Source organism: Leopardus geoffroyi, chromosome B4, assembly GCF_018350155.1.
Source record: "Leopardus geoffroyi isolate Oge1 chromosome B4, O.geoffroyi_Oge1_pat1.0, whole genome shotgun sequence".
Classification (NCBI taxonomy): Eukaryota; Metazoa; Chordata; class Mammalia; order Carnivora; family Felidae; genus Leopardus; species Leopardus geoffroyi.
Window position 1 is genome coordinate 127,718,846 of NC_059341.1, and position 12,611 is coordinate 127,731,456.

A 12,611-nucleotide genomic window follows, 5' to 3' on the forward strand; every position below is an offset into this window, starting at 1 on the left:
TCTGTAAAAGCCATTCCCCCAGCGGGGTTGGTACCAAAGTATTTAACACCCCATTGCAGTGCACGTACCAACCAGCCCCAAATACTGGCCTGAGAGCAGGGCTTTCAGCTCCTTCTACAGGCTAACATTGGTTTACTCCAATTTCTCGCCCGGAGAGCCTTGAATACCCTAATTCACAAAGGCAATCAAGCGTTTCCCGAACTCATTTAACCTCGGAACCCTTTTATAATGGTCTCAAGACACAAATGAGGATTTTTAAGCTAAAATATGTATTTTTTATATTTACTATATGCCTGGCACTATTCTAAGCACAACATAAGGATTAACTCAGTTAATCCTCACAACCTTTGAAGGAGGTGATGTTCTTATCCCCCATTTGACCGATGGGTTGACTGAGGCACAGAGAGGGTGATTACTTGCCCAAGGTCACACAGTTGGTAAGTGGCAGACCTGGGCTTAACCCCAGGCAGCCTGGCTCCAGCACCAGCCTCTTACCCCTTTGCTCCAGAACAGACTTTGCAGAAGTCTGGGGTCCCTCTAAGACACGGGAACCTCTGAAGTCTCAGGAGAAATGGGCCTGTGAACTAAAAGGGCACCGTGGGTTCCCCCACCAGGCTGGGCTGACAGGCTTCCCAAAGAGTGAAGAAGGAAGCATGGAGCCACCTTCTCTGACAGCAGGGATGGCCCCACAGCAAAGCAGCAGCGACACGGCCAGGCCCGTCTGCTTTCTGAGCCTCGGAACACCTGGCCTGGGGTGCAAAGCAGCTCTCCTTAGGTATTCTCAGCAGCCTATCCTGGCCCAGAGTCTCAGGGTCCCCTGCAGGCTGGATTTGCACTTGATGAAGGCCCCACCACAGGACCCAAAGTGGGAGCAAGAGTGCAGCTCCTGGGTAATGAGCCTCAGTGATTCCACAGAGCGCAAAACCCTATGGAAGCATTTCAAAACCAAACTCTCCCTGCCCCTCACCCTTCATCCCTCAAACATGAATGAATGAGTGAATGAATGAATGAATGAATGAAGCTTTCACCTGCAATTACTTAACCAACCACTTTAGTGAAAAACATTCCTAAGTCTGTTCCCAGGGTTAGGTGTTCAAACTTGTTTTTGGTTTCTTGGGTTTTGTTTCCTTTTTTCAGACTATAGTGGGAATTCCAGAAATTACTGAGGCATCCTGTGTATTAAGTGAACGTAATCTATGGGTTTTTAAAATAAACTGTATTGGGGCACCTGGGTGGCTCAGTCGGTGAAGCGTCCGACTGCGGCTCAGGTCATGATCTCACGGTCCGTGGGTTTGAGCCCCGCATCAGGCTCTGTGCTGACAGCTCAGAGCCTGGAGCCTGTTTCAGATTCTGTGTCTCCCTCTTTCTCTGACCCTCCCCTGTTCATGCTCTCTCTCTCTCTCGGTCTCAAAAATAAATAAATGTTAAAAAAAATTTTTTTTTAATTTTAAATAAACTGCATTTTGGAATTTTGGAGTATGACATATGTACAGAAAAGTGCCCAGATCATAACTGTGTAGAGCCCAGTGAATCTTCACAGGCTAAACCTAGCTGTGTGATCAGCGCCCGGGCCAAGAAAGAGAACATTGCCAGCACCCCAGTAGGCCCCTTATGCCCCACTCAGCTACTACCCCCAAAAGGACAGCCAATGGCTGGGAGTTGGGAAGAAGGGAGGGGCCTTTGCCAGGAGATGTAGACTAGAATCTCCCCCCAACCCGACCCCACTCCACCCCCATCAGCTGTACTGATCTTCAAGGATGGAGGAAGCCAGGGAAAGGAAGCAGCTTCTTGTCAGAAGGACAGTCTGGGAAAGACAGTGCATTCAAGAGTGGGGTTTGCCCTTATAAGGGTCCAGTGGCAACCCCTACTGGTGAAGTGTGGTATTACACATCATGTACATTCCTGGTGGGAGGAAAAAGAGGTGATTAATTTCCCACCGCTGCCATGTGAAGCCAAGCATTCCCCAAGCATGAGTGATGTTCTTGTGGTCAAAAGAAGACTAGAGAGAGATGATGGCAGAGAAATTCAGAGCGTTGATAAAGTGCTACAAAGCTGTGCCCTCCAGTGTTTCATATCGGAGGGTAGTAGTAGCCACACATCACACAACTGCCTAGCCTAGTTCCTTCTCCATTAAAGGGTTCCTGTTCAGATTTCATCTGCTGTTCTGTGTGGGCAGGTATCTGGTTTCATCAGATAGATAAGTAATAATGCATAAGAACATAGAAATGCAATAAAGAAATTCACTTTATCGTCAACTCCCAGAAATACAGCTATACTATGAAGTGAAGCATACGCCTTCCCATCCTTGACTTGTGTTCATTCATACGTTACTTGAAATCTAGTTGCAGATGTGTTTTGCTCCCTTCTCTAAATTTTAACTTCAAAAGAATTCAGCATCTCTAGATTTCCCAGGAGCCAAACAAAATAGTCATTTCTTAATATACATCTGTTTCAAGAAAGTTCCTGGCCTGTCCCCCCCCCCCCACACACACACACACATAATTCCCCAGGGCACTGATCATTCAGCAGTCACACGTGCTCACTATGCTGCAATGGTGATGGGAGAGAAATGTCCTTTACCCTCCTGGAGCTTGCTATGTGCAGGGGAGGGGCAGAGAGACAGTAAGCAAGGAAATGGATCAGCAAAAAAGAGAGAGAGCCTGATAAATGCTATGGAAAAAAAAGTGAAATTGGACGATGATATAGTCTCTCTGAGGATGGGGCAGCCAAGGCCTAATCTATTTTTTGGGGGGGGTCTCAACTGATTTTTTTTCAATATATGAAATTTATTGTCAAATTGGTTTCCATACAACACCCAGTGCTCATCCCAAAAGGTGCCCTCCTCAATACCCATCACCCACCCTCCCCTCCCTCCCACCCCCCATCAACCCAGCCAAGGCCTAATCTAGACAAGATGTAAGGAAGGTCTCTCTGAGAAGGTAGCATTTGAACAACCACTGAAGTGAGGAAAAGCTCCAGCCATGCAGAGGTCTGGAGCAAAAACATTCCAGGTGAGGGAGTGCAGGAGCTAAGGCTCTTCATGGAAACGTGCTTGGTGTGTTGGGGCAACAGGAAGAAAAGCCATGTGACCAGTGCAGTGGGACAAAGGGAGAAGCATAGGAGATAAAAATCAGATTGCACGGAGTCTTTCTCCATGGTGAAAAGCTTGGGTTTCCCTCCACGTGCAGTGAATAGAATACCCCTGGAGGTTTTAGACAGAGACAAGACATGATCTGTGGGGTTTTTTTTCTTGTGGTTTGTACACTTTTTCATTTTTTTCTCACTTTTTTAATTGAAATATTTTAGTTTTTTAAACTTCTGATTTTGAGATCATTTTAGATTCACGTGCAGTTGTAAGAAAAAATACAGAGATAGCACTATGTACCCTTTACTCGGTTTCCCCCATTGGCAGTATCTTACTAGAGTACCATAAAATATCACAACCAAGATACCGATGTGATATAGTCAACATGCAGAAAATTTCCAGCACCCACAGGATTTCCTCATGTTGCACTTTTCTAGCCAAACCCATTTCCCTTCTGCCCTCACTCCATTATCACCCCCTGGTAACCACTAATCTGTTCTCCATTTCTCTCATTTTCAAGACTGTAATTTCAGTAGGATCATACAGTATGTGACTTTTTAGAACTGAATTTTCTCACTCTGCATAATTCTCTGAAGATTCATCAGATTGTTGGATGATCCCATAGTTTGTTTCTTTTCATTGCTGAGCAGTACTCCATGGCATGGATATACCGTGGTTTGTACAAGGGCTCATCCACTGAAGGACATCTGAATTGTTTCCAGGTGCAAGCTATTACAAATACAGCTGTTCTAAACATTTGTGCACAGGTTTTTGTGTGAATGTGTTTTCATTTCTCTGGGATAAATGCCCAGGAGTGTAATTGCTGGTTTGTCTGGTAGCTGTGTGATTCATTTTCAAAGAAACTGCTAAAGTTTTACATTCCCACCATTTTACGTTTTACATTCCCACCAGCAAAGTAGGAATAATCCAGTTTCTCCACATCCTCACTGTTTGGTGTTATTGCTATTTTTTCTTTTAGCCGTTCTGATAGATGTGGAAGTGATATCTCGTACTTTTGATTTTCATTTCCCTAAATAGCTAATGGTGTTGAACATACTTTCATGAGCTTATTTGCCATCTGGCTATCCTCTTCAGTGAAATGTCTCTTTGTGTCTTTTGTCTGTGCTCTAATGAAGTTGTTTGCTTTTTAACTGTTGAATTTTGAGTGATACTAATCTGTTGTCAGATAAGCGGCCTGCAAATATTTTCTCCCATTCTATAGCTTATCTTTTTATCCTCTTTATAGAGTCTTTCACAGAGCAAAAGCTTTTAATTTTGAGGAAATCTAATTTATCAACTTTTCTTCTTATGGAGATTATGCTTTGGGTATCAAGTATTAGAACTTCTTGCCTAGCCTTAAGTCATGACTATTTCCTCATATTTTTTTTCCTAGAAATTTTAGTTTTATGTTTTCCACTGAAGTCTGTGATTCATCTTGCCTGAGGTGAAGTGTGGAACTTACATCAAGGTTTTTGATGTGTGTGTGTGTGTGTGTGTGTGTGTGTGTGTGTTTGCTTGTTTTACCAATGGATGTTTAGTTTTCCAGCTCCATTTGTTGAAAAGGCTATCTCTCCTTAATTGAATTACTTTTGCACATTTCAAAAGTCAGTTGGGCATATTTGTGTGGGTCTATTTCTGGGTTCTCGACTCTGTTCCATTGATCTATATGTCTGTCCCCCCACCATTACCACACAGTCTTGATTAGTGTAGCTATAGTTAAATCTTGAAGTTAGGTAGACTTATTCCTCCCATTTTATTCTTCTTTTAAAAATTATTTTAGCTATGTTCTTTTTCTTTCCATATAAATTTTATTTTTTTTTCAACTAAACTCTACCCCTGATATGGGGCTCAAACTCATCACTTCAGGATCAAGAGTTGCATGCTCTAGTGACTGAGCCAGCCAGGCACCCATCCATATAAATTTTAGAATAAACTTGCTTTATCAACAATAAAGAAATCTTGCTGAGATTTTGATAGGAATTGTGTCAAACTTCTATATCAGTTCAGGGAGAATTGACATCTTTACTATGTTAAATCTTTCAATTTGTGAACTGTATGTCTCTTCATGTACTTAGATCTTCTTTGGTTTCTTTCATCAATATTGTGGAGTTGGCAGCATACAAGTCCTGTTTTGTTAGAGTTACATATACATATTTCTTTTTTTAAGAAATTATAAATATTATATTAATTTTTCTGTCCATGTGTTCATTGCTAGCACAAAGAAATAGAATTGATTTTTGTATATTTATCTTGTGTCCTGCAACCTTGCTGAACTTGTTTATTCTAGGAATTTTCTGTAGATTCAATGGAATTTTCTACTTAGGTAGTCATGTCATCTACAAATAAAGATAGTTGTATTTCTTCCTTTTCAGTCTGGCCCTGAAGATTTCTTTTGGGGAGAGTTTTTTTTTAATTATTAATTCAATTTAATAGTTACACAGCTATTCAAATTATCTATTTAATATTAGGTGAGTTGCTCTTTTTTTTTTTTTCAGGGAAAAAACTCATTTCATTTGTGTTAACAGATTTATGTGAGTAGAGTTGTTCATCATAATCCCCTTATTATTCTTCTGATGTAATGATAAGCCCTGTATCATTCCTGATTTTGTTAATTTGTGTCCCCTTTTTTCTTTGTCAGTCTTCCTAGAGGTTTGTCAATTTTATTCATCTTTCCAAAGAACCAACTCTGTGTTTCATTATTTTCTCTACTATTTTTCTGTTTTAACCTTCATTGGTTGCTTCTCCTATCTTCATTATTTGTTTGCTTTGGGTTTATTTTGCTTTTCTTTTTCCAGGTTCTTGAGTGGGAGCTTAGATTATTGATTTGAGACTTTTTGTCTTCTCTTATATATGCATTTCATAATGTACATATCCTTCTCAGCACTGCTCTGGCTGTGTACCACAAATTTTGATGTGTTATTTTCATTTTTCATTCAGTTCAGTGTTAACTTTTTATTTTTCCCTTATAACTTCTTTTTTGACTTATGAATTATTTCAAAGTGTGTTTAGTTTCCAGATGTTTGGAGGTTTTCTTATATTTCTGCTCTTGATTTCTAGTTTGATTCCATTGTGGTCAGAGAATACTTTCTGTATTATTTTGATTATTTTAAGTTTTTGAGGTTGGTTTTATGGCCCTAAGTATGGTCTATCTTGATATGTTCTGTGGACACCTGAAAACACAGTTTTCTGCTATTGTGGAATGAAGTGTTCTATAAGTGTCCCTAAGATTCTGTTGGTTGATGGTATTGTTGAGTTCTTCCATATCCTACAAATTTTCTGCCTCCTTGTTCTATCATTTCAGATAGGGGTGTTAAGTCTCCAACTATAATTATGGATTAGTCTGTTTCTCCTTTCAATTCTATCAGTTTTTGCTTCACAGATTATGCAGCTCTGTTATTTGGTGCATATATATTTAGGTCTACAATGTCTTCCTGGTGAATTAACCCTTTTATCATTATATAAGGCTCCTCTCTGCTTCTGTTCATTTTTTTTGCTCTAAAGTCCACCTTATCTAATATTACGGTAGCCACTCCTGCTTTCCTTTGATTAATGTTTTTGTGATTTTTTTGGACCATTATACTTACTAGCTGCCATTTTCATTATATTTGAAGTTATTTTCTTGTAAACAGCATATACTGTCATCCACTCTGCCAATCTCTTTTAATTGGTGTATTTAGACCATTCACATTTTATTGATACTTTAGGGCTTAAGTCTGCCATCTTATTTTTTTAAGTTTGTTTTTGAGAGAGAGAGTATGCACATGTGCGTGAGTAGGGGAGGGGCAGAGAGAGAGGGAAACAGAGGACCTGAAGCAAGCAAGCTCTGTGCTGTCAGCGCAGAGCCTGAAGTGGGGCTCAAACTCACAAATTGTGCAATCATGACCTCAGCTGAAGTTGGACACTTAACTGACTGAGCCACCTTGGTGTTCCTGTCATCTTATTTTTTATTTTCTGTTTGGTTTCTCTGCCTTTGTTTCTCTTTTTCCTGCCTCCCTGTGGGATAGTTGAACATTTTTTTAATTCCATTTTTATTTGTCTGTAGTATTTTGATAGCTTTTCTATAGCTTCAAGTAGCTTTTCTAGTGGTTGCTTGCAGTATTACATGATATATACATAACAGCACAGTCTACTGGTGTCATCATTTTACCAGTTCAAGTGAAATATAGAAATCTTACCTCCTTTTATGCCCATTTATCCTCCTCCATTTATGACATAGTTGTTCTTAAATATTTCCTCATTTAGAACATCAGACACTCTTATAATTTTTGCATCAACCATCAAACATAATTAAACTCAAAAGGAGAAAGAAAGAAAGCCTATTTATCCATACTTTTTTTACTGTTTCTTTCTTCCTGTGGTTCCAAGCTTCCTTTTTTATCCTTTCCTTTCAATTTAGAGAAATTTCTTCAGCCATTCTTTTAGGATAGGTCTCCTGATGACAAATTCTCTTAATTTTCCTTCATCTGAGAATGTCTGGCTTCCCTTTCATTCCTAAGAGATACTTTCACTGGTTGCTATTTATTTGATATTTTCCTTTAAATCACCTTACCATATGTTAAATGTACTTAGAAAGGAAATGCTATAGTATTACCATAAATAGAAGGCCCACATCACTTGCAATGAATAGAGAGTACATATCAAAATACATGGATGACTATTTAAAAGCACTTTAGTTTATTATCTGTTTAATTTCATCTTGTACACAATTCCAGTGACAGATGTGGGACTGTGCATTGACCTCATGGGACTCTGTCTGGTGCCCTTCCCATCTCTTTACCTTTCCCAGGTGTACTACAGCAAAAAGAGGCTCACTGCTCACAGGTCAGCCCAGCATATCCTACACAGGAGGGCCAGTCTAAAGACAAACCGCTGTTGATGATGGATTGAGGCAGAGAACTCACTGCCGGTATCCCCAGAAAGTAACTGTATTTCCACCATCTCCTGATTTTGAGATGCGGCTTTTTTCACCTTTTAGCATTTCACAATTTGAAATGGGTCTTAAAAATGAATGTTTGTTAATGCAGTGCGTTTTTTTTTTTTCTCTCTTCCTAAAAGCTGTCATTAATTGTATGACATTTTAGAATCTAGAAAAAGATTGGTTTGAATTATAGGAAATTGCTGTTTGGGGGTTAAAGAATGGTCAAATCTCAGCAATTTCCTTTAATTCAAGCTAATGGCATGTTGTGATGCGCTATCCTTTTTAGCTCTCCTAGCAACCTCACCAAGCAGATATTTTTAATCCACTTCGGAAGAGGACACAGAGACCCGGAGAAGCTGAGTAACTTTCCTAAGGTCACAGAGCTAGTATGTGAGGAGTCAGGACTGGGGCCCAACCCCATCTGGCCCTGCTATGTTTTTACCGCTGGGTAGAAGCCCTGCCTAACCCACCTGAAAAGGACCTTTGGGATCAATCCCAGCATTCCTTTCTGAAGAAAAGAAAATGTTCTGGTATCTTTTTAGGAGAGAAGTGAGGGTCAGAGGAAGAGAGGAAAGATGTCAGCCCTGAATCCACAGGAATCTATCTCAGGAGACTCCTGCTAACTGTGGTATTAAGAACTTCATTCCCTTTTGGTTCTTTGTAGCCACACGGTTCTGAGTCCTGAGGACCTGAGTTCACCCCGTGTGCACACCCAGCATTTTCCATGAGAGACCTGAGTGGCTGGTACCCAGCAGCGTGCCAGTGACAACCGCTAACCAGGTGCTATGTACCTGGGCCCAGCCAAATGCCCACCCGTCCCCAGCCCACGCCTCCTCCTTGGACTTGCTCTGGCCTCCCAGCTCAGAGCCTGCATGCACAGACTGGCATGCACAGACCAGTCAAGCCTTGTGACACCTTTACCTAAAAGCACTTCTCTTAAATGTACAACTCAGAGGAGAATATAGGTACCTATCACAGCACAACTACCCCACCTACCCATGCCTCCAAAACAGACTGAGCCTCAAGTTTGGTTAATTCCAATCTGCCATCTTCAGGTTTGGGCCCAGAGCTAACCAAACCCAAAGAATAACCCAGTTCACTGCTCCAAACTGACCATCTAACCCAATGGGTCTCACCCCACTAGAGCTCTTAACCGATACTAATTACAGCACCCCTTCTTGCTTAGGGGAGCCCTCCTGGAGACCCAATTCATTTTGGGTGCTGGAGAACTAGAGTGAATGATACCCATAGTCCCCCCTCCCTGGAGGAAACACACAGGAAAGGGCACAAAGCAGACACCTTGACAAACACAGGTGAATTCAAGGACACTGTGGAGAGTTTCCTTTTAGGGCTCCAGTGTCTGAAAGAGAGGCAGCCAGAAAGCCTTGGGAAAGGAGGCAGCAGTTTGGACCCTGACATTCAGAGCGTCACTGACAACCCTCCCATGGTGTCCGGTATTTAGCAGATGCCCAATAAATATTTCAAGAAAGAGTTAAGTCACGAATGGCTGCATCACTTAGCAAATGGGGTAAAGTTCACATTCATGAAACCTTTAGGGGATCAACAAATAAAACCCAGAGAACTGTTGATGTCCACTTTGATCCTTGTCTCCCCCTCTTTCCCCTTCTCCTGAACTTCTAATACTTCCATCATAATGATTCTGTTTCCTTATTGGGCAGATTGTTTCCAAGAAGAGACTTCAGTTTTTTAGAATGGTTTTAGATTTACAGAAAAATTGAGAAGATAGCACAGAGTTCCCCCGTATAACCCCTAACCCACATTCCCCTATCGTTAACATCTTACATTAGTATTGTACATTTGTTATAATTAAAGAGCCAACACTGGCACATTATTATTAGCTAAATTCCATATTTCATTCCTATTTCCTTAGTTTTTGTCTAATGTCTTCTTCTGCTCCAGGATCCCATCCAGGATACCACATTAGTCCTGTTGGCTGAGACCACGTTTCAGACTTGGTTTTGGTGACCTTGACAAATTTTGAGAAGTACTGCTCAGACATACTACTGCAGGATGCCCTCTAGTGGAATTCGGGGTGTTTTTCTCATGGTTAGACTGGGGTTATGGTTTGGGAAGGAGGACTACAGAGGTCAGATGCCATTCCCACCACATCAAGGGCACACACTCTCCACATGAGTGTTCACTATGGGAGGTGACCTTCATCACCTGCCTCTGGTGGCTCTTGCCAAGTTCCTCAGCTGCAGGCTTACTCGTTCCCCCTTTTCCCAACTGCTCTCCTTGGAATCAAGTCATTATGTGCAGCCATCAGCTAGGTGGGCAATGACACTCTTCCAGATAACTTGTAAGTATTTGGGGACTGTCACTTTGGAACAGACATGGTCAGCCCTTACCTATACCTTATCAGGTGGTACAACACATCCTGAAGTTACCAAGCACGAGCCAGCTGTGGGTTCCGAGAGGAGGGGTCTTGCGCTGCCGGCTTGGGTTACTCTGAATACACTTCTCGGATGATTCCTAAGTATCTTTTGAGTTGATCAGTCAGTCTCCACAGAAGAACATGGGCTGCTCAGGCCTCTCTCACAGGAAGTGGATCTTCATCCCCCCACCCGAGGTGGTTAGACACCCCCTGCTGTAAGTGAGCAAGACCAGCGTCATTCATCACCCAGTCTGTGCGGCACGTTTCGCAGACACGGGCCGCCTCTTTTCTGTGAGCTGCAGGTCCTCACTGAGCACGCTCAGTGCGTCTGGCAGACTGGGGTCACGAGCATGGTGAAATGCAATCCACCTGAGGCAGACTCTAGATGGGATGTAGTAGTGTTCTATTGCTGCACAAGTTACCACAGTGTAGAGGCTGAAGGCAGCACTCGCTCAGTATCTCGTGGTCTCCATGGGTTGGAAGCCAAGTACAGTACCTCACTGGGCTCTCTGTGTAGGGTCTCACAGAGCCCCAGATTAAGATGTCAACAGGGCCGTGTTCCTTCCTGGAAGCTCCAGGGAAGAATCCACCTGCACGCTCATTCAGGTTTGGGTAGAATTGAGTTCCTTATAGTTGTAGGATGAGGCCCCATTTCCTTGCTGGCTGCCAGCTGGGGATCCCATTTTTCTCCCACTCTTGTTGCCTGCATTCCCCCTCTAGCTTGCCGCGCGGTCTCCTCCATCTCGAAGCTGGTGACAGCACATCAAGTCCTTCTCAGGCTTCAAATCCTCTTCTCCATCCCTTCTGAATTCATCTCCTGTCTCTAATTTTAGGGCTTGTGTGATTACACTGGGCCTGGCCAGATAATCCAGAATAATATACCTATGTTAAGGTCCATCTAAACCATAGTTAGTATCCCTAATTATTCCTGCCAAGCCCCTTCTGCCCCGTAATGTAACGTATTCACGGGCACGGTATCTCATGATATTCTCAGTCCCAGGGATTTGGGGGATGCAGTCTTCCAGGGGGCCATAGCTGTACCTACCATACAGTGTTTCTCGAACATTAGTGTACATGGGAATCATCTGCAGGGCACCGTATTGCAGATTCTGATTCAATGGGCCTGGAGTGAGAGTCTGCATTTCAGACAGGCTCTCAGGTGATCCTGCTCCTGGTGATCTAGGGAACGCATTTTGAGTGGCAGGCTTTAGACCACGGGTAGCAAATTTACAGCCCCCAGCTCAGAGGTCAAACTCAAGAGAAAACATCAGTACATAAAACCTGTGGCTCGGGGTCCCTGGGTGGCTCAGTCAGTTAAGCGACCAACTTCGGCTCAGGTCATGATCTCGCAGTTTGTGCGTTCGAGCCCCAGGTCGGGCTCTGTGCTGACAACTCAGAGCCTGGAGCCTGCTTCGGATTCTGTGTCTCTCTCCCTCTCTCTCTCTTTCTCTCTCTGCCCCTCCTCCACTTGTGCTCTCTCTCTCTCTCAAAAATAAAAATAATGAAACATTAAAAAAAAATTTTTTTAACTGTAGCTCTCAAACCTAACAGCACACCAGAATCACCAGAAAACATGTTAAATAAAATACAGATTGCTGGGCCCCTCCAAGTGTTTCTGAGTCAGAAGGTCTGGAATGGGACCTGAGGATCTGCATTTCCAACAAGCCCAGGCAGTGCTGATGGCTGCTGGTCCAGAGACTACACTTGGTCTGTCTCACGGCTTCATGCGGCGGTTCTCCGAGTTCTCGTTCCTTTGCCACACAAAGCCATTGAGACAGCCAATCACTTTGTGAGTGTTGGGAGGAGCACTTAACACCATTTGGTCATAAGGTCATAAGGCGTCATCTTTGAAAGCAGAGTCCCTGTGTCCGATATCCATTGCACCTGTGGGCACCTCTGTGGCTCTCTCCGAGGTAACCTGGTGCCTCGTGGGATCTCCTCCACTTTCATCTAACGGTCAGTTCCTTTTCACGTGTTGAGCTGTATCCTTCTGCTTCGGGAGCATAGTGAAGCACATTCAAGAATATCTCGAACCACTGACATCATCAGTTTTCCCAAACCCATCTTTTAAGATGAAAAGTGAGCTTTATTGTTTGCGTTACAGAAGCAACACTCGTTTGTTGTAGAAAATGCAGATAAAAAGAAAAGGGAAAACATTGTAATCCCAGCCAAAGGTAGCTTATTCTGTTTTCCCTGGCATTTTCTATACACAC

General features: G+C 42.7%; 1 protein-coding gene across 3 annotated transcripts in view; it reads left to right on the forward strand.

Moving 5' to 3' along the window:
* The window catches only part of BTBD11 (BTB domain containing 11), a 317,388-nt gene that overhangs the window by 277,333 nt on the left and 27,444 nt on the right, over positions 1-12,611 (forward strand). The window lies entirely within an intron of this gene.